The sequence below is a fragment of the Prionailurus viverrinus genome, chromosome D3, assembly GCF_022837055.1.
Source record: "Prionailurus viverrinus isolate Anna chromosome D3, UM_Priviv_1.0, whole genome shotgun sequence".
Lineage (NCBI taxonomy): Eukaryota > Metazoa > Chordata > Mammalia > Carnivora > Felidae > Prionailurus > Prionailurus viverrinus.
The window spans coordinates 20,358,124-20,380,815 of NC_062572.1; the positions used below are offsets into that span (position 1 = coordinate 20,358,124).

Consider the following 22,692-nt stretch of genomic DNA (forward strand, 5'->3'; position numbering starts at 1 on the left):
TTAAGAAAAGGTACCAACATCTAAAATATCAAGAACACAGAAACATTTGAAAAGATGCTCAACCCCAAGCATAATAGGAAAAATATAAGGCAAAACTATATCAAAATGGCATTTTTCACCTAAGGTTGGCAAAGATCATATATTTTTTGCTGGCATTATAAATTGGCACAATCTCTGTGGAAGGGAATCTGATAATGATAGATGGACATTATAGACACATATTCCTTTGACCCAACAGTTCTGCTTCTAGAAATGTATTGTATGATCATACATAGTCTGAGTATCATCATAGTGTTATTTGTAAGATCAGAATTAGCATTAGGGTCCAGTTGATTAAAGTGTTCCTGTGGAATAATCTGCAGCCTTATAAAGAATGGAGCGGTAATATATGCCCAGCTGCTTCTGGAAAGATGTACAAGAGTTGCTATATGTGATGGTCTTTGATATGCAAGACCTGGGCAGGGGACTTACTCTTCACTCTACCCTACGTAAAGTCTCATTTGGGTTCCTTGGAAGCAGAGTCTGAAAGAGGAGTGGGGGCCCATGTGATTTACTCAGGAGTGTTCTTTTTTTTTTTTTTAAATTTTTTTTTTCAACGTTTATTTATTTTTTTTGGGACAGAGAGAGACAGAGCATGAATGGGGGAGGGTCAGAGAGAGAGGGAGACACAGAATCGGAAACAGGCTCCAGGCTCTGAGCCATCAGCCCAGAGCCCGACGCGGGGCTCGAACTCACGGACCACGAGATCGTGACCTGGCTGAAGTCGGACGCTTAACCGACTGCGCCACCCAGGCGCCTGGAGTGTTCTTAAGACAGGAAGGGAGAGAGGGGAGCAGGGTGGGCAAGTTAGAAAGGTAAAGTCTGGTCTCTGCCTGATACTGTAGGGAACTCTGGAGGGTAAGGTGTACCATGGGGTGTGTTCCACTTTCAGGTGAGGGAACAAGGAATATGTGTCCCTGCACCAATCATTGGCTACCAGATGGCGGGTGGTTACTAGACTCCTCTTCATGAGATGTCTTCAGAGGCCCATGGGCATATCGCTAGAAAAGGCCAGAACACCCTCCCTAGATGGAAGATGGTCACACCACTTGAGCTGTGGCACCCAAAGCATATTACTGGTACCAGCAGAAAAATTTCTCCTGATGTGTGTATATATATCTAGTGCTCAAACTCAGATTAATTAAATTTGTTCTAAAGAATTCCATAACTTCTCACAACAAAAGTCCTATGACCCAAAAGAATGAAAATCAGACCATCTTCACACCTCTCCTGTGTTGTATTGAATGCTAGTGAAACAGTGAGGCAGCATCCACGATGCTCTGGAAAACAGATTTTGTTCCAAGAATGTTATACTTAGGGCAATCACTGGCTGAGTGAACGGAAAATTGGGTTTTAATTGGGTCTCAGCCCTTGCCCAAGATGGGAGGATTTTTCTCTTTGTTCATGATCATGTTGAAATTTTTAATGCAGCATCCTTTTCAAGGTGTCGCTGTGAAGCAGGTGCATTATATCAGACTATACAGAAGTACTCAGCCTTGTCCTTGGACTGTGCCCTAGAGATGGTGAGGGCAAGCTCTGCCTGTGAGAATGAGTTGTAGAGGAGGTTGGCCAGGTTTCCTCTGGAACCGTCTTGGAACATTCCCAGTCACGACATGTCCCAGACTCATAGAGCAGGTAAGGATGACTGTCAGCTCAGGCATCATTATGAAGGAAGGCTCTTAGGTCACCACAGGCTGCGAGCTAGGAACTAAAGAGAACAGAAGGAGATGCATATGAGCACTGCAGTTAGGAGAGTCCTTTACAAAGCCCCTTGTTCATGCCCCTTCTCCAAAGCCCAAGGGGTCTGCCCTGACATTCTTCATCCTGCCCCATAGTGCATATTGAGAAGATCTCGCCCTCGTAGCTGTGTGTCATCCTGAAGCAGTCTCTTCAACCACAAGGATTTTTGACCTAGTGTGTTTACTAAAGAGATGGGTTTGGGGCAGAGACTCTAATCAGGGCTGACTAGTCTTTGCCAGAATGGAAATGGAAATGCCCACTCAGAATATGGGCATATTTCTATATAGTGTGAATGTTCTGATGAAACTATGTCAGTGTCCTTGTTCACACCCTGTGGAAGACATTTAAGGAGCACAAGAAAGGTGATGCTCTGGCAAAAGGTGGGAGGAAATAATTGGTGGACTTGAGACTGAGGGAAGGAGAATGCATGGTAGGAGGAAGTGATAGCTGTTTTATTTGAAATGATTGTTCATGTGTGTTTTGAACATGTATGTTCTATATTACGCAGAATGAATCTAGATAATAATGTCTATTACTAAAATAATAATAAAACGGCAAGCTGTTAATGACCTTCTCATAAATCCATCACTTAGTTCTGAGGTGGAGTGAGTAGTCTTGTAGTTTGGATCCTTGCCTTCTGAGATTACCATAGACAGGTTCCCTGGGAAGAGTACAGGTGTTCAACTTCTGCTTACATGATACATGCAAGAGCCGCCTTTTCTTCTGCTCCATGCACTGTTAGTACAAAGAGCAAACTCAGTTCCCTATGGTGCAGGAAACACTATTTTTCTTAATTCTTTTGGATTCTTGTGTCCATAAAATAAGGCATAATATTCAAATAAAGAGCAAGACTACCTCCAATGGCAGCAAACATGCCCTTGAATATAATATGATTAATGACTAATAAAGCTAAAGCAAATAAACTAAAAACACACAAATATCAGTCCCTGAATATTTAGGATTCAGATTGAATGAAACAAGACGGTTTCATAATTGTAGAAAGTGAAGAAGAAAAGAAAAAGTAAATTACCAGAACAGATTCAATGTAAAATGAGTGGCACTTAACATGGAAATTCTTTGGACACATGTATGTTCTTGCCCTGATTTCCCTGATTGTACTGAACAGAAAAACACTGGTAGATATTTTGACCATAGAAACACCTGAAGTATTTCACATTGCCTCTATTAAAAGTAACAATCTTCCCATCTTTTTATAAAATTTTTGAAATGTATATAGTCATTACTTAAGACAACCCTAGAGGCTTTTCCTATACTTTGAGACTCATATACACAAGACACAAAGGGCTTTGTAGCTCTAGAAATGTCATATTGGAAGCAATCCTGTTTACTCAATGTCTAACTTCTTTGTTTCTGGTAATGTTTCCTAGCATATACATAATAACTACTTTCTCCAAAGGAAATTGTCATACAGATGAGGGAAACAAAGACAAGAAGCATGTAATTTAAATTCCATCCCTTACAGCATGCAGCCCACTGATGTATACCAGAGATTTGCAGCATGTAACGTTCCTCTAGGAGTTTATGGCTGCCTTAATGCCTTAAGGTTCACACTTCTTCAAAAACTGAAAGCTACCCTTAGGCAACAACTTAGGTTTGTGAGGATGTGGAGAAAGAGGATCTCTTTTGCGCTGCTGGTGGGAATGCAAACTGGTGCAGCCACTCTCCAAAACAGTATCGAGATTCCTCAAAAAATTAAGACTACAACTACCATATGACCCAGACAATTGCACTACCAGGTATTTATCCAAAGGATACAGGTGTGCTCTTTCAAACGTGTACATGTACCCCCATGTTTATAGCAGCGTTATCAACAATGGCCAAAGTATGGATAGAGCCCAAATGTCCAAAGATGGATGAATGGATGAAGAAAATATGGTATATATGTGTGTATATGTATATATACATATACATATACATATACATATACATATACATATACACACACATTGGAGTATTGCTCAGCAATCAAAAAGAATGAAACCTTGTCATTTGCAACTATGTGGGTGGAACTAGAGAGTGTTATGCTCAGTGAAATTAGCCAGTCAGAGAAAGACAAATATCATACAGCTTCACTCATAAGAGAAATTTAAGATACAAAACAGATGAATATAAAGGAAGGGGAGGAAAAATAATATTAAAACAAGGAGGGGGACAAAACATAAGTGACTCTTAAATACAGGGGAGAAACTGAGGGTTGCTGGAGGGGTTGTGGGTGGGGTGATGGGCTAAAGGAGTAAGTTACATTAGGGAGCACATTTGTTTGGAGGAGCACTGGGTATTATACATAGGGGATAAATAACTGAAATCTACTCCTGAAATCATTATAGCATTATATGCTAACTAACTTGGAATTAAATTAAAAATAAAGAAGTAAATTAAAAAAAAACTAAAAACAATCTTATCTTGAGAACACCAAATCTTCAGAGTCCTGTGAGACCCTGCTTTCAGGATCCAGAAATTTCTTGGGGACTTATGTTATCTATACATCTTCTCCCTCTGCAAACTCGAAATATATAAGTCTCTCCCTACACTTGCAACCACAGCTCTTTCTGCCCATGAGTCCTGTCTCCAGGCTTTAATAAAAATCACCTTTTTGCACCAAAGATGTCTCAAGAATTCTTTCTTAGCTGTGTGCTCATGAACCCCATTTCAATCTCCATCAATATCACCTTAAAAAGAGACACACTAGTATGGGGAATGATGACACCTGCCTTCCTATGCATTAGTAAATACTTTATAAAGAATCACGCAGGGTACCTGGTAGGCTCTGTTGATTAAGCATCTGACTCTAGTTTTGGCTCAGGTCATGATCTCAAGGCTTGTGAGTTAGAGCTTTGCATCCCACTCTATGCTAACAATGCATAGCCTGCTTGGGATTCTCTGTCTCTGTCTGTCTCTCTGTCTCTCTGCCCCTCCCCCACTCATCCTGTCTGTCTCTCTCAAATAAATCAATAAACTTAAAAAAATAGAATCATGCTGATGTAATTAGAGTCAGAAAGCAAGTCTCATAACAGAAAATAACAAGACAGAAAATAACAAGGCAATGGCCCCTTCATGTCCTGCAGGATTTCCTCATGAGGACATATATCCTTCAGGCAGGCACAGCCTCTGATCATTCTTACACAAACATGAGATGGTAACTCAGGATGTTATTCTCTGTCTTTCTTAGCACATGCCATGTTGCAGTTCACTTAGAACCCCTGCTAGGACTCAAGGTGTGTTGCTCTTCCAGTCTAGATGTCTGAAGCATGAAAGTACTGACCATGTATCAGGGAAAGAAAACAAGGCATAGAGAAGATTTAGGAAATAATTCATAAAAGAACATTATGGGAGAGACTAAGATCTATTCTAAACTGAACATCCATCACCGTTTGCTCATGAATGAGGTCATTGCCAGGACATGGTACTTCCAGTGCTAAACATAGAAAGTTCTGCTCAACTGGGAAGAGACTTGGTCCTAATCCTATGTTCTGAGGATTATGCTTAGGTTCGTTCAATGCACAAAGAATTCTTGGCCATTATTTATGTATATGTGTTGTTAGAAATTTTTATCGTTGGCATTTCAGCCATAAATTGGGTTTACAACCCAATCAAATATGTGGGAGGCCCCTGTGGAATGGGGACATGCCCAGCCAATAGCTCTTCCTTGTGGAAAAAAAGGAGCTGTTTTGGAAAAAGCCCACCCTTGGAGCAGGCAGTCCACATGCAGGGCTGCTACCAGGACAGGGGCTCATTGGTTTCAGGGAAGGGAAGATTCTACCTATCACAGAGTCTCAAGTCACATTTTCCTCTGTTCAGGTTCCTTGGATGCGGGGTAAAAAATGAGGGGACATTGGAAAAATCACCTTCCCTTTATCCTCATTCCCTCAGCTATGTCTTCAGATCTTTTCTCAGGTGGTATTACTTCAGTCACTGACATGCAGAAGAATGGCTCACCAAGGAGGCTCATGTTGACAAGGACAAGGCAGAAAAGACTGAAAAATGTCTTATTTTTCAATTTTTAAATGGGATTTATCCATACATTAGGATATATTCTGGCAGTAAAAGTAACTAAATACCAGTACATGCTACAACATGGATGTAACTTGAAAATATTCCGAGTGAAAGAAGTCATTCTCAAAAGATACCATATTGTGCAACTCCATTTATATGAAATGTCCAGACTAGGCAAAATTATGGAGACAGATTGTAGATGATTGATTGCTAGGGACTGGGTGAATTGGTGGGAAATGGGAAATGAATGCCAATAGGTATAGAGTTTCTTCCGAGGACAATTGAAATGTGATGGTGGTGATGTTTCACAATTTGGAGAATGCACTCAAGGCCATTGTTTTAAATGAGTGAGTTTTATGGTATCTATATATAACTCAAAAAAGCCATGAAGAAAACAAAAACGAGTAGGTTGGAAACTGGGTTGACTAAGACAACACCAATTCTGGAAAACTGATTCTGAGCCAGCCTGCACTGGTATGTGAAATGGAGCCATTTAAAGTGAGGATTCCCTGGGAATTGCAGGAAGTGCACTGCACAGGCTCCTCCTGGTTGGAAGTTCCTGCCTTTGCAGAGTTAGAGTCACTTCCAGGACCACATCACAGAAGCAAATAGGCTCTGTCATTTATTTCCCAGACAATTCAGCAGAGCGTGTTTCATTTTACTTTATCTTGCGAAGAAAGGAGAGCAGACAGACCTGAATTCTCAAGACCATGCTGCATGAAGTCCCTCTGGACGGGAATGGGGGGAGCCTGTAAGTACAGGGAAGGTTTTGGTCTCACTTCCCCATAAAGTTGGACCACTATGTAAATGCTACTACCAGCATATGAGGAGCAGTGATAATCAGCCTCATCTTCAGCCTGGAGCCCAGAGATGGTCAAGGAGGCCGTGTTGCCAGACTTGGAGCCAGAGAAGCGATCAGGGATCCCTGAAGCCTGAGAATGTACATGATAAAACAGGAGTTTGGGGGATGTGGCTGAGAGCTGTTGGTACCAGGGGACATCCTTATAACCCTGAATGTCATTGTTGCTTCCAGAACAAGAGATGGTAATTATCTGGCCCAGAGCCCAGACACTGCGAGAGACTGAGGCAGGGCAGACTGGGCCCAGGACCCTGAAAAAAGTAAAGCACACTCATTAGTGCAGTGCTGAAAGACTCCGATGATCCTGAGAAGGAGAGAAAGGATCAGCCCAGATGTCCCCATGGTCCCTTCCCTGGCGACCTCACCTGTGTCCTGAGTGAGGAGGGTGAGAAGGATCAGAGTCCAGGCCATGGTGGAGATGCCTCAAGAGCACTTCCTTCTGAGACTCTGATCCTGGGCCTGGCTCCCTCATGCCTCTATTATCTCCTCACCCTGTCTCGGAGAAGAGAGTGGCCTTTATGCTAATATGCTTCCTGCACCTGCCTCTCCTCAGCCCCTCAGATATGACCCTTCATTCTACATACTTCCTTGGGCAGCAGAGCTTAGCTGAAAAGACTCAAACACTCTGACATGTTTTTTCTGGAAGTGAAGAACTTGAATGTTTTGTCAGATTTGTCCAGAAGACAATGATATCCTTATGCCCTCATGGTCATGAGCTCCAGGACCTTGTGTATTTCTTTCATGACATGACTGTGTCTCTGTGAGTATCCCAGGCCTGGGGCCCTTGCTTCTGTGCCCTCTGTTGGATACCTACTTCTGAGGATCTCTGTACTGTTAGAAACGTGTCACTGCCTGCCCCCATCAGTGGACCATGTGTTGTGAGTGGTGGTTGGTGGTGAGGTCTCCCCCAGCTGAAGGCTTGTAACCATCCCTCCCCTCTTTGTTTGTGCTGATGTATGTGCAACATTGAAACCTGCCAGCTTATCAGTCGCCTCAGTCACTCGCTTGCATGCTACATGGAAGGTGTGGGTGAACCCCATGAAGGAAAAAGGAACATGTGCCAGGACATTCTGTACATTCCACTCATTAACATGCCAGTTGCCCTTCTTCAGCCTAAGATCCCAACCTAGAAATGAAGAATAAAGTTTACACTGTCAATGGTACATGATCTATGGAGAACTGAATTAGAATAGGGAAGTACAGGTTTGATAATGGGACATTTCCATGTTTCAGAGGGTCATTTGTTATAAGCTTTATATTATCCAGATCTCATTCCATTTTATCTTTGATTTATTTTTCTGGCTTTACTCTGTTTCCTTCACCTCACTCTGCCCAACAGTCACCATAAAACCAACTCCAGTGACCCTGGAACACTGAAGAAACAGTAGCATTTTAGAAATATTTCTTCCTATATCGTTCTTATGAAGGTTTTAAAATTCTTTTTCAACTTTCCATTTTTTTCTAATGCCTGTTTCAAACAGATAAAATTACCCAGATTGCAAGTACTGTTATCAGGATCAGGTTCCATTTAAGATATAGTAGGAAGACACCATGATTCCCCAATGAATGCTGCTTTAAGCCTGGAAAGAATGCAGCTATTTGAGCAGCTATGCAGGAGCTATTTGAGTCCCTAGAAAAAGATCCTACAAGGCAGATTGAGAATGACATTGACGTTGCAGTAACCATCAGTGCTGACCTTTCTATTTTACCTTCAGAATCCTTCAACCTCTCCTCAAGGCAGCTGGGAGGCAGCACCAGTCACCAGCTTAAGACAGAAAGAGATCCAGGAACACACCATTGTTCTGGGTTGACATGTGACAAGGATGACTTCTAAAGCTCAAGCAAATTGGATATCCACTTTTTCTTTTCTTTTCTTTTCTTTTCTTCATTTTTTTAGTGTTTATTTATTTTTGAGAGAGATAGAGAGAATGCAAGCAGGGAGGGTCAGAGAGAGGGGGAGATAGAGGGTTCGAAGCAGGCTCTGTGATGACAGCAGACAGTTCGATGTAGAGCTCGAACTCACAAACTGTGAGAACAGGACCAGAGCCAAAGTCAGATGCTTAATTGACTGAGCTACCCAGGCGCCGCACACTTTTTCTTTTCCTTTAAATCTGACTCTCCTCCTTCTCTATGTCCCTTCCCACAGAAAGTGCTTTTGTAGTGAGAGAAATAACAGTGGTGTATTTGGGAACTTATTTTTCTCACGTTAGGATTTTGCACAAGAGACAATCCTCTCTGATCTTGTGCAACTTGGCCCAGACGTCAGCACTGTCAGGGGAAGTGCATGGCAGTGAAGATGAGCCAAGTCCTAGGTTTCTGTCCAGAAGACCAAAAGTAAGATCTACGGAACTGGAAATACTGGGGATGGGGAGATGTTGAAGAGGGAGAGGCCTGGGAAAGCAACGATGTCAATCATTGAGTCTTGGATCATCTCTGAGCTGCACTTGTGCAGTGTCTGATAGAAGAAGGATGGAATGTCATGGGGAATATAACTGAGGAAGTGGCTTCCACTAAAATCCCAGATATGACCTGTGAAGATCGTTGCGTTGTTTCCACTTAGGAAAGATGCAAATAGCAGAGCAAAGTGTTTGTAAACAGAACTGAAACAGAAAACACATTCAACAGAACACTGTTTGAAACTAGTAGCTTGTACACGACTGGGTAAAGTATCTAGTAAAACAAACAAACAAAAAACAAAAACAAACAAAACCAACCCAACATCACCTGGAATTTAGAACTAGAATCACAGTTCCATAAAATAGCCTTGAATAGATTCAGGATAGATGCCAAAATTACCCACTATAGGAAGAAAAAATGAAAATCTCAACCAGCGAAAAAGATGATGCTTAACCCAGTATGAAAGAAATATTGGAATTTGCACACAAAGACTTTAAACCAGCTACTTAAAAACTAACAAAAGAAAGGAGAAATTCTCTGAAAATTAGTGGAGAGACATCACATCTCAGCCAAGAAATAAAAGATATAATGAAGCACCAATAAAAAGTACACTATATGGAATTAACTACAGATTGGAAAATAAAAAACTAGTGACCTCAAAGTCATAGCAAGAAAATGTACAATCTAAAATACAAAGGGAGGGGCGCCTGGGTGGCGCAGTCGGTTAAGCGTCCAACTTCAGCCAGGTCACGATCTCGCGGTCTGTGAGTTCGAGCCCCACGTGGGGCTCTGGGCTGATGGCTCAGAGCCTGGAGCCTGTTTCCGATTCTGTGTCTCCCTCTCTCTCTGCCCCTCCCCGGTTCATGCTGCTCTGTCTCTCTCTGTCCCAAAAATAAATAAACCTTGAAAAATAAAATAAAATAAAATAAAATAAAATAAAATAAAATAAAATAAAAAAAATACAAAGGGAAAAAAATGTTAAAGATCAACAACTATCAGTAAAGTGTGGAGTCTCATCAAATGTCCCAATATCCATACCATAGGTGATCCTCAAAAGGAAGAGAGAGAAACAGAAGGAGACCTGTAGATCCAGATGCTGAACAAATCCCAAGGACAACAAATATGAAGAAAACTATATTAAGGCACATTTTGCCTGATTCTATGTCGACCCCTTTCTAGACACCTCTTTGACTTCAAAACTATGCACTTACTAGTAAAATATCAACCAAGGAATTTTATTCCTTGATGATATTCAACTGGTGATGGGGGTGAGGAAAGCAAAGGTTAGAATGAGTGGAAGTTGCTACATAAGCAGGTAAATCTCCAGATCCCCTCTCCTTACTGTGCTGAGACAAATAGACCACATTCTACCTACCCCTCCCCTGATCAGATTTGTCTTGGAAGAGCATGAAACACATCTCTTGGGATCAGGGGAATCTAAGTAGAGTTGGCACTGTGGTATCATGATGACAACCTGGGAGTCATAAGAATGTTGAATCCTGTGACCACCTCCCTCAGATGATCATCCTCTTTCCAGTCTCTTTTCCTCAAAAAGTGAAAAGCTCATTCATGAGGAAACAGACACCACTAAGGCGCTGGCCACACTAATATCAGCTCGAAATGCTTATGTGTCTCTGGCCTGGATTCCTTTTGGTACTTTCCCATCTGAGCTAGGTTTTCTTGGCATGGCATAGCAGCAATGTCATGATCAGCCCTTGCAGAGAAGTGTTCTGGGACACCTCCCAGAGAAAATGCTGAGCCAGGCAGCAGAGAGTATATACATACCACATCTTCTTTATCCATTCATCCATTGAGGGACATTCGGGCTCTTTCCATACTTTGGCTATTGTTGATAGTGCTGCTATAAACATTAGGGTGCATGTGTCCCTTCGAGACAGCATACCTGTATCCCTTGGATCAATGCCTAGTAGTGCAATTGCTGGGTTGTAGCGTAGTTCTATTTCTAATTTTTTGAGGAACCTCCATACTGTTTTCCAGAGTGGCTGCACCAGCTTGCATTCCCACCAACAATGCAAAAGAGATCCTCTTTCTCTGCATCCTCGCCAACATCTGTTGTTGCCTGAGTTGTTAATGTTAGCCATTCTGACAAGTGTAAGGTGGTATCTCATTGTGGTTTTAATTTGTATTTCCCTGATGATGAGTGATGTGCAGCATTTTTTCATGGGTCGGTTGGCCATCTGGATGTCTTCTTTGGAGAAGTGTCTATTCATGTCTTTTGCCCATTTCTTCTGGGCAATCTCTGGATTATTTGTTTTTTTAGGTGTTGAGTTTGATAAGTTCTTTATAGATTTTGTAACTAACCCTTTATCTGATATGTCATTTGCAAATATCTTCTCCCATTCTGTCTATTGCCTTTTAGTTTTGCTGATTGTTTCCTTCACTGTGCAGAAGCTTTTTATTTTGATGAGGTCCCTGTAGTTAATTTTTGCTTTTGTTTCCCTTGCCTCCAGAGACGTGTTGAATAAGAAGTTGCTGCAGCCAAGATCAAAGAGGTTTTTGCCTGCTTTCTCCTCTAGGACTTTGATGGCTTCCTGTCTTACATTGAAGTCTTTCATCAATTTTGAGTTTATTTTTGTGTATAGCATAAGAAAGTGGTCCAGGTTCATTCTTCTGCATATCGCTGTCCAGTTTTCCCAGCACCACTTGCTGAAGAGACTGTCTTTATTCCATTGGATATTCTTTCCTGCTTTGTCAAAGATTAGTTGGCCATACATTTGTGGGTCCATTTCTGGGTTCTCTCTTCTGTTCCATTGATCTGAGTGTCTGTTCTTGTGCCAGTCCATACTGTCTTGATGATTACAGCTTTGTAGTGTAGCTTGAAGTCTGGGATTGTGATGCCTCCTGCTTTGGTTTTCTTTTTCAAGATTGCTTTAGCTATTCGGGGTCTTTTCTACTTCCAAACAAATTTTAGGATTATTTGTTCTAGCTCTGTGAAGAATGCTGGTGTTACTTTGATAGGGATTGCATTGAATATGTAGATTGCTTTGGATAGTATTGACATTTTAACAATATTTGTTCTTCCTATCCAGGAGCATGGAATCGTTTTCCAGTTTTTGTGTCTTCTTCAATTTCTTTCATAAGCTTTCTATAGTTTTCAGTGTATAGATTTTTCACCTCTTAAGTTAGATTTATTTCTAGGTATTTTATGGTTTTTTGTGCAACTGTAAAAGGGATCGATTCCTTGATTTCTGTTTCTGTCACTTCATTGTTGGTGTATAGGAATGCAACCGATTTCTGTGCATTGATTTTATATCCTGCAACTTTGCTGAATTCATGAATCAGTTCTAGCAGTTTTTTGGTGGAATCTTTTGGGTTTTCCATATAGAGTATCATGTCCTCTGCGAAGACTGAAAGTTTGACCTCCTCCTGGGTGATTTGGATGCATTTTGTTTCTTTGTGTGGTCTGATTCCTGAGGCTAATATTATGTTGAATAGCAGTGGTGAGAGTGGACATCCCTGTCTTGTTCCTGACCTCAGGGGGAAAGCGTTCAGTTTTTCCCCATTGAGGAGAATATTAGCATTGGGTTGTTCTTATATGGCTTTTATGATCTTGAGGTATGATCCTTCTATCCCTACTTTCTTGAGGGTTTTTATCCAGAAAGGATGCTATAATTTGTCAAATGCTTTCTCGGCATCTATTGAGAGGATCATATGGTTCTTGTCCTTTCTTTTATTGATGTGATGAATCACGTTAATTGTTTTGAGGATATTGAACCAGCCCTGCATCCCAGGTGTAAATCCCACTTGGTCGTGATGAATAATTTTTTTTTAATGTATTGTTGGATCCAGTTGGCTAATATCTTGTTGAGGATTTTTGCATCCATGTTCATCAGGGAAATTGGTCTATAGTTCTCCTTTTTAGTGGGGTCTCTGTCTGGTTTTGGAATCCAGGTAATGCTGGCTTCATAGAAAGAGTTTGGAAGTTTTCCTTCCATTTCTATGTTTTGGAACAGTTTCAAGAGAATAGGTGTTAACTCTTCCTTAAATGTTTGGTAGAATTCCCCTGGAAAGCCATCTGGCTCTGGACTCTTGTTTTTTGGCAGATTTTTGATTACTAATTTGATTTCCTTACTGGTTATGGGTCTGTTCAAATTTTCTATTTCTTCCTGTTTCAGTTTTGGTAGTGTATATGTTTCTAGGAAGTTGTGCATTTCTTCCAGATTGCCCATTTTATTGGCATATAATTGCTCATAATATTCTCTTATGATTGTTTTTATTTCTGTTGTGTTGGCTGTAATCTCTCCTCTTTCATTCTTGATTCATTTGGGTCCTTTCCTTTTTCTTCTTAATCAACTGGCTAGTGGTTTATCAGTTTGTGAATTCTTTCAAAGAACCAGCCTCTGGTTTCATTGATCTGTTCTACTGTTTTTTTGTTTGTTTGTTTGTTTTGTTTTGTTTTTTGGTTTTTTTTTTTTTGTTTCAATAGCATTAATTTCTGTTCTGATATTTATTCTTTCCTGTCTTCTGCTGGTTTTGGGTTTTATTTGCTGTTCTTTTTCCAGCTCCTTAAGGGGTAAGGTTAGGTTGTGTATCTGAGATCTTTCTTCCTTCTTTAGGAAGGCCTGGATTACTATATACTTTCCTCTTATGACCCCCTTTCCTGCATCCCAGAGGTTTTGGGTTGTGGTGTTATCATTTTCATTGACTTCCATATACTTTTTAATTTCCTCTTTAACTTCTTAGTTAACGCATTCATTCTTCAATAGGATGTTCTTCAGTCTCCAAGTATTTGTTACCTTCCCAAATTTTTTCTTGTGGTTGATTTTGAATTTCATAGCGTTGTGGTCTGAAAATATGCACAGTAGATCTCAATATTTTTGTACTTACTTAGGGCTGATTTTTGTCCCAGTATATGGTCTATTCTGGAGAACGTTCCATGTGCACTGGAGAAGAATGTATATTCTGCTGCTTTAGGGTGGAATGTTCTGAATATATCTGTTAAGTCCATCTGGACCTCTTCTTAAGATAGCCATTATTCCCAGGAGCAAGAATAAAACAGGCTTTCTTAACACTCACACACAAACACAAAACAGTGAATCAAACAAAAGGACACAAGAGGAATTCACCACAAAAGAAAGAACAGGAAGAAGTCACAGCAGGGATTTAACCAATACAGAAACTAGTAAGATGTTTGAGCCAGAGTTTATTTTATTTTATGTTTTTTTAATGTTTATTTGTTTTTGACAGAGAGAGAGTACGGGAGGGACAGAGGGAGACTGAGACACCAAATCTGAAGCAGGCTCCAGGCTCTGAACCATCAGCAGAGAGTCCGTCGCAGGACTTGAAACCACAAGCTGTGAGATCATGACTTTGGCTGAAGTCAGACACTTAACTGCCTGAACCACGCAGGAGCCCCTGAACCAGAATTGAAAACAGTAATCATAAGGATCCTAGCTGGGTTTGAGAAAAGCATAGAAGACACTAGAGAATCCCTTACTGCAGAGATTAAAGAAGTAGTCAGTCTGAAATAAAAAATACTGAAACTGATATGGATGCAATGACAATGAGGATGGATGAAGCAGAGGATATAGTAGATAAAATTATGGGAAATAATATTCTGAATATAAGTGGGTATGAAAATTATTGTATCATGAATGTAGACTTGTTGACCTCAATGACTCCTTAAAGCCTAATAACATTCGTTTCATAGGAATCCCAGAAAAGAAAGATAAAGAAGCAGATCTGGTTTACTTAAGCAAATCATAGCTTAAAACCTCCCTAATCAGAGGAAGGAAACAGACATCAACATTTATAAGCACAGAGAATTCCCATTATATTCAACAAAAGCTGACCATCACCCAGAGGCATCAGAATCAAATTGACAAAACAAAACAAAACAAAACAAAAACAACAAACAAACAAACAAACAAAAACCAGAAAACGATGGAATCCTGAAAACCGCAAGGGAAAAAAAGTCCTTATCCTACAAGAGAAGACAAATCAGATTTGCAGTAGATCTGTCCACAGAAATCTGGCAGACCAGAAGGGAGTGCCAAAATCTATTCAACGTGCTGAATGGGAAAAATACTCAGCCAAGAATACTTTATCAGGCAAGGCTGTCATTCAGAATAGAAGGAGAAATAAAGAGTTTCCCAAACAAAAACTAAAGGGGTTCATGACACTAAACCAGCCCTGCAAGAAATAGTTAAGGGGACTCTTTGAGTGGGTAAAACAAGACCAAAAGCAACAAAGACTAGAAAGGAAAAGAGAACATCACCAGAAACATCAACTTTACAGGTAACACAATGGCATGAAATTCATGTCAATCAGTAATCACCCAGAATTTAAATGGACAAAATACGGGGCGCCTGGGTGGCGCAGTCGGTTAAGCGTCCGACTTCAGCCAGGTCACGATCTCGCGGTCCGTGAGTTCGAGCCACGCGTCAGGCTCTGGGCTGATGGCTCAGAGCCTGGAGCCTGTTTCCGATTCTGTGTCTCCCTCTCTGCCCCTTCCCCGTTCATGCTCTGTCTCTCTCTGTCCCAAAAATAAAAATAAACGTTGAAAAAAAAAATTTTAAATGGACAAAATGCTCCAATCAAAAGACATAGGGTAACAGAATGCATTAAACAAACAAACAAAACAAAAAACAAAAAAAACCAAGACTCTTCTCTATGCTGCCTTCAAAAGACCCATTTTAGGGGCGCTTGGGTGGCCCAGTCAGTTAAGCGGCCGACTTCAGCTCAGGTCATGATCTCACGGTCCGTGAGTTCGAGCCCCGCATCGGGCTCTGTGCTGACACTCAGAGCCTGGAGTCTGTTTCAGATTCTGTGTCTCCCTCTCTCTGACCCTCCCCCGTTCATGCTCTGCCTCTCTCTGTCTCAAAAATAAATAAATGTTAAAAAAAAAAGACACATTTTAGACCTAAAGACATCTTCAGATGGCAAGTGAGGATATGGAGAACCATCTGTCATGCTGATGGATGTTCATGTACAAATGAAATATACTTATGAAAATGTATTTTTCATTCTTCCTGTGAATTCTTATCATCAATGGAATTTCAGGGTCAGTTTGGATTGATGTCTTTTCTCCCCTCTTCTCTCTTCTCTTCTCTTCTCTTCTCTTCTCTTCTCTTCTTTCCCTTCCCTTCCCTTCCCTTCCCTTCCCATCCCTTCCCTTCTCCCCTCCTTTCCCCTCCCCTCCCCTTCCCTTCTTTCCTCCCGTCCCCTCCCCTCATCTTTTTTTAAAATTTTTTTTTAACATTTATTTTTGAGAGACAGAGAGACAGAGCACAAGTCGGGGAAGGGCAGAGAGAGAATGAGACACAGAATCCCAAGCAGGCTCCAGGCTCTGAGCTGTCAGCACAGAGCCCAATACAGGGCTCGAACTCACAAACCCTGAGATCATGACCACAGCCAGACTCTGTCGCCCAACCAACTGAGCCATCCAGGTGCCGTACCCCTCATCTCTCCTTTTTTTTTCCTTTCTTTCTTTCTTTCTTTCTTTCTTTCTTTCTTTCTTTCCCCTTCCTTCCTTCCTTTCTTCCTTCCTTCCTTCCTTCCTCTCTCTCTCTCTCTCTCTCTCTCCCTCTCTTTCTCTTTCTTTCACTTATTTTGGCTCCTATTTTCCTACCTCCTCATTGGAAAGTTTGATAGAATGCTAGACGACTATCATTATAAAGGACCAGCATGAGAGACTGTCCTGGATTCTTCTGGAACAACAATGGATATCTCCCTGATAGTACATCTCCAGGGCAAATGATTGTTGCTATATGTCCCAAGCCCACTGACAATGAGGGTGACTGAGTCAGCCCACTGCAGGCCACAGAGCCTGAAAAGACAGAGCAGAATAGGTTGTTGTGAGGTCCAAGGATTCATTCCCTAGGTCCCAGTACTGAGGCTGTGCTGGGACTGTGCTCAGGTTTTGGGGCAGGCCTAGCTCAGATCCTGTGGGGACTGAGCAGGTGGGCAGGGCCCAGGGGCAGCACTTGTGCAAAGAGTGAGGCAGGGGGGCAGGAGAGGGGTCCAGGCCATGGTGGGGAAACAAAGAGCTCTGCCTCCTGTGACCCAAACAAAGAGCACTGTTGGGTCCAGGCCCTTCCAGGGGCCTTGAGTCAATGAGTGTTTGAAATTATGTAAAGTCCCTCCACTTCAGGGACTCCTAATTGACAAACCAGTGGTGAGATCAGAACATGTGACTGAAGAGGAAGACAGTAGCCTCCAGCATCCTGCAATCAGCTATCAGGTAAAAAGAAACAGCCTTGGCTTCCAATTTCTGGGATCAGTCACTTTCTTGGGGTCAGGCCACATGACAACTATCTCACACAAGTGTGTTGGAATCAGTCCTTGGCTCCCACCGTGGTCTTTCAGGTGCCTGGCTATGGGGCTGGGTCGGGTCCTCTAAGACACACAGACAACACGTGATTCAGGGAAAGGTGTTCCTGTGGCCTCATTACCTTCCTCCTTCTGCTTCACGTCTCCTCTGGCTCCGCCAGACCCAAATGGTCCCAAAGTTGGCATGTCATTAGAATGTGGGACTTTATCCTTAGAATCTTTGTCTGTCATTTTGTCTGTGAGATTCACTTGTTCAACAACACCTGTGGTCAGGTGCAGTAAGAGGCAATTTCCAGGTACTAAGTCAGTTTCTCTTGGCAGCCACTTGGCACACTAAGGGGCCTGCAGGAGGAAGCTGCTGAAGTAGAGACAGGTTTGTCACAGTTGTGCTCAGCCCCGGGGAACTCCCCGGTTCACCTGGGGGCTGAGGCCACTCAGGGAAGTGATTGTTACCCTCCCATTCCCCCTTACCACCTCAAGCCACAGGGAGACTAGGATGCTACTTGTGGCTCTGGTCCTGGTCTCCTGTCTCATCCCCCACGGATGACCTGTCCCTGCTTTCCTCAATGCTCCGCAGACTGGCTGAGCTGAGCAGGAACATGAGGGAGAGGTACACCTGACAGGAAAGGGAGATTCGGAGAGGCATGCAGGTCCCCAGTCCCTGAGAGGCAGAGAGAGGAGCAGGGGCTGGCAGGTGCAAGGCAGCAACAGTCACCTGCACCAGGTGAAGAAGGCCGCCCAGGCTGAGAGGGGATGTGGGACAACCTCAGTCAGAATGTTCCAGGTCCTGAAGGAGACAGCTTCTTCTTCTCACTTCTGCCAGATACCGGTTGTGGAGGGGGCACTGCTAAAGTTGACCATGGGGCCCCCTGAGGACCAGGGAGATGCCAGCCCATTCACTGTCGTGTGATGAAAATGGGTGAAGTGAGAATCTCCAGATTATTATTCTCTAGAGGGACTTTTCATGATCCTTTAACCTGATAAATCCCTGGACATATTATTTTGGTCACAGGGATTCCCACTAAACATCTTCTTTGTAGTTCATCATGTCAATAAGTCAATTTTTGATAAAGATTCTAATTGTACATGCCATACTTTGGTGAGGAGAAAATTATTTTTTGACCTATGTCTCCCATTGCCATGAAGGTAATGCTCTGATTCAAGCCAGAGGGGAAATTGCAGAAGCTTCTGTTTTTCCTTATTAATACCTCATTTGTAGTTTTTACCTCATACAATGGCTCTAAAAATCAATTTCAAAACCATACATCAAAGAATCATGAAGAGAAATTCAGCTTATTCATTCATCTTTCCTTTCAGAGTGACAGGCGAGGCCCAAATACAGGCACAACCTCCATGCAGGGTCAGCGTGGGCATGGGTGTGAGGCCATGTGGGTCAGGCCTGAGCTAAAGGTGAGGCCTGCCTGGTGCAGGTGATGGGATTGGGGCAGTGGGAGGACATGGCACCAGGAGAAAGACCCCAGGTGGGACCCACAATGGTCTGCACTTCCTTCACGGTTTCTGTAAAATCTAAGGAAGGAAGGGCCTGGGGCAGGAGGGGCCTGGTCCCCTTTTCAAGAGGCGTCAGGCAGCCCTTGATGATGTGTGGACACCTTATCCAGGAACCAAAGGAGACGCTGCCCTGTGGCCCATTCAGGCTGTCTGTACCCAAGGGAAGAGGAATTCCTGCAAGACTGTGCTGAGACAGCTGTCTCCCCTCCTAAGTGACATGTGATTACATCTGGGGCCCATGTGATGTATAATGACATCCTAAATCTTTATCACCTACTGTAAATCCTGACTCCAGCTCCCATAGTCATACTAGCCCCCCACTCTGCCACTGTTCAGTAGGATAAGCATAGACCAGAGGACAGAGAACTGCTAGAGTCGCCCACAGTGCAGGGCCTGCGCCAGGACCAGGGAGGACACCTACCCGATCCTAAGTCCTGACCAGCAGCTGCTCAGAGGACAGGTGAGAGTGAGAGCCAGGCCATGGTAGGAGGGTTTGTGTCCCATCCCCATCCTTCTGTGTCACCTTGAGTCACTGAAGACACACCCACTGCCATGGTAAGTGGCACAGCAATGGTCAGCCTTGTCCTGGCCCTTAGTTCTGGTCAAGCTCAGGGGGGCCATGTCCCAAAGTTCCATCCTCAGAATTGGACCCCGATGGTCACTCTTATCTGTCTATATAACCAGCTCAGGGACAAGCTTGGCTTCTGTCGGTACCAAGAGAGATGTTCACTCCTGAGCTCATTTGCAGAACAGGGGATCCTGGGCCTGCTTGGGGCCACTGACAGGGGGGTCTGCCTCAGATCAGGGGAGGCATCGAGCCTGTAAGAAAGGAGAGGAGAGGGGGCTGGAGGAATAAAGGGAGGCTGAGTCAGAAATCACTGGCCAAGCCCTTAGGGGAGGGAGCAATGTGGACACAGGGGATTGCAAGGCCTGACGCCATGGACCCAGGATGGGAAGGAGAGCAGGGCACCTGTGCCTCGCACTGTGGCTCCCTGTGGGCCTCTCACCTGTGCTGGGAGCAGCCAGAGAGCAGGAGTGAGGCCACACAGAATGTGGTCCTGGGAGGATCAGCACCACAGGCCCCCTGGGAGCTGTTCTACATGCAGATGCCCGGGCCTCACCCAGACCTGCCATGCCTGCAGCTGCATCTTGTGGAGACCCCCCCCACCCCCCTCCTCAGGGGACTGTGTGCTCACTGAGTGTCACAGGCTAGAGATCTGGATCACGGTTGAATATCTCATTCTTCTGTCTATCTCCCTCAGTCCTACCGGGCCCCCTGGGACATGGGGCATAACAGTTTTACTCTGGTCACGTAAGCTTGGTACAGATTGTAGTGATGTGTAGTGCTGTGGAGAAAATTGGTTAAGAATGGACTCTTTCACCAGCCACATGGAGTGTGTGCTGTGGATGTGGTGAGAACCCAGGGAATATGGGCTGCTCGGCTCTGGAGGCCGAGAGTGTGTCTTGTCTGCTTTAGGCTCCTCCTGGAAGTGAATCATCAGGAAAAGTGCAGGGCACTGGCTGGGGTTATTCATGGTACTATCACAGGGGAGCTGCATTTCTAGTGCACAATTGGGGCAAGAAGGGTGTGTAAGGATTCAGAAGATCCCGTAATACTCCCTGAGTCTGCATTACAGTCATAAATGCACCACAATCCAATTCAGCAGGTCTGCTAATGGACTAACTTTCCAGAATGCAGGTCTAGTCCTATCAATGGGCAGTGATGGCGACTAGCTCAGGTATTTGCTGTGGGCAGGAGATATGGGGTGAATAGTGAAGAAGGACATTATAGACACCCCTCTGAGCACAGGGTAGTCACAGAAATGAGCAGTATAGAAGTAACGTGCTTCTTCCTAATGTTGTAGGATGTGTTTGGATATATACTGACCATAAGTTTGTTTTGTTCTCCTGTCTCATCCCATTATCACATAACATAACATCAGATGTGTTCACAAATAGTTATATCTTAATATTGAAGCTATACAATATCAAATCATCTGGGACAAAAATAAATATCCCAGCAGAGAAAAATGTGTTTTGTATCCTTTTAAAGGCTGAACACATTTGTGGGGACTGGACATGCACATTGGGGATCTGGGGGAGAAACCCTAGCTCTGTGTGTATACAGCAGACTCTTCAGGTCTGAGAGGACCCTGTCAGGGATGCTGGCCATTCTGGATTGGGTTCCTGGAAGCTGACTTTGAGATGGAGAAATGCATGTGCAGGAGATCTGGAAGGAAGAGGGAGGTCACACTGGGCAGAAGGAGAAGTGACCCACACGGAGTGAGACATCAGATGAGGCCTCATTCCTGCAGGGAGCTCCAAAGCTGGGACCTTTCAGGACATGTGAAAGTGGGGCAGGGCCTTGGCCTCTAGGCCTCAGGAGATTATTTAACTGAACCTCTCTGAGAAGGGACATAAATGTGGGGAGGCAATTCTCTGAAGCAAGAGTCCTTGGTAGTGAGGAGCACCCCTGTGAGCCGTCAGAGGCTCCAGGCAGTAGTGGGTGGGTGTGTGAACCCAAAAGACAGGGTGTGGGTGACCCCACGGTGTCTACTGCACTCAGGTGAAGGTGACTCCACACATGACACCAGGGCTTCAGGACCTCAGGTGAGCTGGGAAATTTGGGGCTCTAATCCTTGTCAGTTGTGAGAGCAGTAGCCCACAGCCACCACATGGAAGTGCAGAGATAATGAGCCCTGGACAAAAGTCCCCGTGTCTTTTCTCTACTGAGGCCCTCTGTCCCCAGTTCACACCCAGGCCCCAAGAAGCAGGGAAGCCTAGTGCCGTCAGCTGTAAATGCACTCCTGACCCTCCCTGTGCAGAGCTTCCTGGAGATTGGATGGGGAGGGAGGTGGGGGGAATTCAGATCTGGGGACCTGGACCAGATCTGCTCATTGCTTTGTGTACAGGTCTCCAGGGGCTTGGAGAGAGCATGACAGAGATGGGAAGAGGTTTGTGTCTCACTTCCCCATCTGCCTGTGTCACTGTGAGCATTACCACTGTCCCACACCTGACAGTAATAGTCAGCCTCGTCCTCGGCCCGGGCCCCGCTGATGGTCAGGGTGGCCGTGTTCCCCGAGTTGGTGCCTGAGAATCGGTCAGGGATCCCTGAGGGCCGGTTGCTATCCTTATAGATAATCAGCGCTGGGGCCTGGCCTGACTTCTGCTGGTACCAGTAAACATAATAACTTCCAATGTTGTTTCCTCCACATGTGATCCTGGCCGTCTGTCCCAGGTTCACTGCCATTGATGGGGGCTGAGTGAGCACATAGGAGGCCACGGAGCCTGCAAGAGAGAAGGTGAGAGGTGGGTTTCCACCTGGGGTGTCATCCCCTGAACACTCCCACCTGCCTGGCTTAAGCTCCAGTGATTCTCTAGGCCCCAGTTTCCACTCTGCTGTCATCTTAGTCCCTGGGGCCCATGGGCCCGCCTGGTGGATGGAGCCTTTGAACAAGTGAGAACCACCCCCCCCCTTTCCCTGGGCAGGTGCAGCCTTTCAGGGCTCACACAGATCAGTGAACACAGTGGGGGGCTATCACCCCACCAGCCCCCATCCCACAGCAGGGTCTTGAGCATCCTGTCCCCACTGAGACTCCCCTGCTGAGCTCAGAGTCAGGACCAGGCTTGTCCCGGAACCCTGGACCTGGGGTGGGTGTGAGCCTGGGCACAGCACCTGTGCAGTGAGTGAGGAGGCCGAGGAGGAGAGGGGTCCAGGCCATGGTGGAGGTGCTTCGATTCTGTTCCCTGAGGTCCTGAGGCTGGGCAGGGTTCCTCCCAGGCCTGACTTATCCCCTTGCTGGAGACACCTGCTGTTCATGCAAATCAGCCAGGGCTAGGGG

At 44.2% G+C, this 22,692-nt stretch overlaps 1 protein-coding gene, 3 long non-coding RNA genes, 1 pseudogene and 4 gene segments (V, D, J or C); 3 read left to right on the forward strand and 6 right to left on the reverse strand.

Moving 5' to 3' along the window:
- Window positions 1-22,692, reverse strand: part of LOC125148931 (immunoglobulin lambda variable 5-37-like) — a 1,027,427-nt gene that overhangs the window by 276,762 nt on the left and 727,973 nt on the right.
- Window positions 1-22,692, forward strand: part of LOC125148968 (uncharacterized) — an 863,358-nt gene that overhangs the window by 275,598 nt on the left and 565,068 nt on the right. The gene's annotated exons all lie outside the window — the stretch shown is intronic.
- LOC125148944 (immunoglobulin lambda variable 5-37-like) overlaps window positions 1-22,692 on the reverse strand; it is a 657,272-nt gene that overhangs the window by 271,978 nt on the left and 362,602 nt on the right.
- Window positions 1-22,692, reverse strand: part of LOC125148932 (immunoglobulin lambda-1 light chain-like) — a 327,578-nt gene that overhangs the window by 257,476 nt on the left and 47,410 nt on the right.
- LOC125148935 (immunoglobulin lambda-1 light chain-like) overlaps window positions 1-22,692 on the reverse strand; it is an 899,300-nt gene that overhangs the window by 252,611 nt on the left and 623,997 nt on the right. The gene's annotated exons all lie outside the window — the stretch shown is intronic.
- The window catches only part of LOC125148936 (immunoglobulin lambda variable 5-37-like), a 647,249-nt pseudogene that overhangs the window by 244,078 nt on the left and 380,479 nt on the right, over window positions 1-22,692 (reverse strand).
- The window catches only part of LOC125148937 (immunoglobulin lambda-1 light chain-like), a 498,673-nt gene that overhangs the window by 239,751 nt on the left and 236,230 nt on the right, over window positions 1-22,692 (reverse strand).
- The window catches only part of LOC125148973 (uncharacterized), a 133,643-nt gene that overhangs the window by 72,643 nt on the left and 38,308 nt on the right, over window positions 1-22,692 (forward strand). The window lies entirely within an intron of this gene.
- LOC125148983 (uncharacterized) lies at window positions 2,537-22,115 on the forward strand. 2 transcript variants are annotated; one of them, XR_007145759.1, is made up of 4 exons: window positions 2,537-2,548; window positions 8,699-8,703; window positions 13,033-13,037; window positions 21,845-22,115. It is a non-coding gene; the product is annotated as an uncharacterized LOC125148983 (long non-coding RNA). The 2 variants fall into 2 exon arrangements; XR_007145760.1 differs by lacking the exons at window positions 2,537-2,548; window positions 13,033-13,037 and adding exons at window positions 6,986-6,995; window positions 16,856-16,863.